The 2,722-nt window shown below is 44.0% G+C and overlaps 2 non-coding genes and 1 pseudogene across 2 annotated transcripts; all 3 read right to left on the reverse strand.

The window, feature by feature from the left end:
* Positions 1 to 188, reverse strand: LOC140275968 (U2 spliceosomal RNA). Its single transcript, XR_011908665.1, has one exon. It is a non-coding gene; the product is annotated as a U2 spliceosomal RNA (small nuclear RNA).
* Positions 189 to 463: 275 nt separating this feature from the next.
* LOC140276414 (U5 spliceosomal RNA) lies at positions 464 to 577 on the reverse strand. The gene has a single exon (XR_011909010.1). It is a non-coding gene; the product is annotated as a U5 spliceosomal RNA (small nuclear RNA).
* A 411-nt stretch (positions 578 to 988) lies between these two features.
* On the reverse strand, positions 989 to 1,117 carry LOC140276244 (U2 spliceosomal RNA; annotated as a pseudogene).
* Between the last annotated feature and the right edge of the window lie 1,605 nt (positions 1,118 to 2,722).

Consider the following 2,722-nt stretch of genomic DNA (forward strand, 5'->3'; position numbering starts at 1 on the left):
GGAGAGCGCACCGTTCCCAGCGGCACTGCAGTACCGGGTCGATGCTTGGAGTGAACGGAGCAAGCTCCTTTTTCAACTCCTATTGATAAAAATCAATTTAATATGTAGTCCTTGCATAGACATATCACATATTAAACTGATAAGTACAGATACTACACTTGATCTTAGCCAAAAGGCCAAGAAGCGATATCTGTCCACTGGTTCACGTCCGAGGGCCCTTCCTGGCACAATGCGCACTTGTAGCGGTGTTCTTTTTATGGCCATAGTGTCACTTTGCACCTCCACCCACCCGCTGCACTGAGCACTCTTCAACCCTTTTAAATGGTATAACTTTACACTACCGCACGCTCCAGCGAGCACCATTCAAGCAACATCGGCACAGTCGCAACAAGTAAGGCGACTCTACTCAGAGAAGTCACTCTGCACAGTAACAAGATTTCTTTTGCACGGACAGAAAGGGCTTCACCCGCAAAGGTAAAGCCTGCCAAAAATAGAAACAATTCATTAGTGCTGCTCTCCACGGAAGTCTTTAGTAAAAGGCGAAAGACTTGTACATTATGAAGAGAAACCAGAGTACGATTATCCATCACTGCGGGAGCAGGGCATCAGGCTAGTTGGCATAGCCACCTTCCCCATGGTGAGCTTTGCTTGGTTGAGACGCTTGCTCCCCCCCCTTGCTCCTCGGCTGACCAAGTAGGAACAATCGGGCCCTATTCGATGGCTGCCTTGTCTTTTACTCTGTGCAAAAGACAAGGCAGCCACAAACAACACGGGAACACCGTATTGAGGCTTTGTTCTGACCGCTCATTCGGTGTCGCGTTTCTTTCAAGCAATTCTCCCGGTTAGCCCGCACTCAGCTCGCTCCCAGAGCCGTGTTAAAGTCTGCTTTGCATTCACTCTCTTTTCTCAGCAGATTAAAAGAAAGTTTCATCTTGGGCTCCCTGAAACTTCCATCCTGCACCGCTGTTTGCTTTTTCACAAGAGCAGAGGAGAGCGCACCGTTCCCAGAGGCACTGCAGTACCGGGTCGATGCTTGGAGTGAACGGAGCAAGCTCAGACATTAAACTGATAAGAACAGATACTACACTTGATCTTAGCCAAAAGGCCGAGAAGCGATAACTGTCCACTGGTTCACGTCCGAGGGCCCTTCCTGGCACAATGCGCACTTGTAGCGGTGTTCTTTTTATGGCCATAGTGTCACTTTGCACCTCCGCCCACCCGCTGCACTGAGCACTCTTCAGCCCTTTTAAATGGTATAACTTTACACTACCGCACGCTCCAGCGAGCACCATTCAAGCAACAACTTTGCACTCCAGCTTCGAACATCGGCACAGTCGCAACAAGTAAGGCGACTCTACTCAGAGAAGTCACTCTGCACAGTAACAAGATTTCTTTTGCACAGACAGAAAGGGCTTCATCCGCAAAGGTAAAGCCTGCCAAAAATAGAAACAACTCATTAGTGCTGCTCAACGTTGTACTTTGCAGTAAAAGAAAGAGCAAATCTAAAGATTCAGGAATCCGAGAATAAGCTTACTTCCATGAGTTCTTCACGATTTCGGATTTTGCTATAAAATGAATTCCTTCACTCAAACTAAATTAAAACTGCTAAACCGCTAATCTGTTACATGCAAGGCAGATGTCAAATTCACCGAAATAGGATCTAAGGGTATTTGGCCAATCGAGCTGTAGCAGCTTCGGTAAAAGAGTATAAGTTGAAGATTTTGTGAATAAAGGTGTGCGCACACATAGTGAGTTGTAGGAAAATAGGCAGGGAGCAATGCCGGCTGGGGTATAGGTTCTTGTATGTTGTCTGACTGTTTGATTTGAATGTGTTGTGTAAGTGTCCTGTTGAATGTTACATGTTTGGGCTTTGACACGCTTCACTGTGGTTGTTAACTGTGTGGTGTGTCCTGAAATGTTATATGTTTGGGCTGTGTGACATGCTTAATGCTTTTCAGTAGCAACCCACTTATTCATATATAGCAACTGACAACATAAGAAGTCCGGACATACTTTGATAGTAGTTGTAGAAGTATCCTTATTGATAATAGATAAACTAATTCATAGTGATAGAACAGTAGATGAACAGGTGCCTGCACATGTCTCATGAAAATAAAATGGGTGTATGATTGCTGACGGCAGAGCAATACTGCCAAACTTATGAGTTCTTGTGGCAAACTTGATTCAGTGTCTTGACGTGTATACGCTGTTTCGCTGACTTGTCACAAGAAACAAAGTGTGTTTGATAAGATCCGACCATTTTATTACGGGAGGATCAGTATGTATGGATTCTGATGTGACTGATAAACCCATTCGTATCTTAAGCATAATCTAATACGTGAGACAACGCCCTGGCACACAATCAAAAAAAAAAAAAGAGAGAGCGGTTTTGTGTCCCCACAGTCCATAATGTAGAAAAGAGAGAAAAAAGCCTTTCTGATTTGTTGTGTGTGCTCACAGTGCAGAGTGTAGAGAAAAGAGAGAAAAGAAAGCCGTTTTGGTGTCACGGGTGTTGTGACTTACACACACACATTTCTGAATTGAGAAAGGAAATTATTTTAGAGGAAGCACTAGAGTTTAGATCCCACATTTGTTGATAGGCATTCATTTCATTTTTCTTTTAATCAGTTTTAAAGTGAATACTAACTGAGAAATGAAAAAGGTGAAGAGTTTAGAAGCTTGGTTCAAGAGCAAAACTTGGTTTATGATCAGCTGAGTCTCT

Source organism: Leuresthes tenuis, unplaced genomic scaffold, assembly GCF_036924035.1.
Source record: "Leuresthes tenuis unplaced genomic scaffold, fLeuTen1.0.hap1 SCAF_18, whole genome shotgun sequence".
Lineage (NCBI taxonomy): Eukaryota > Metazoa > Chordata > Actinopteri > Atheriniformes > Atherinopsidae > Leuresthes > Leuresthes tenuis.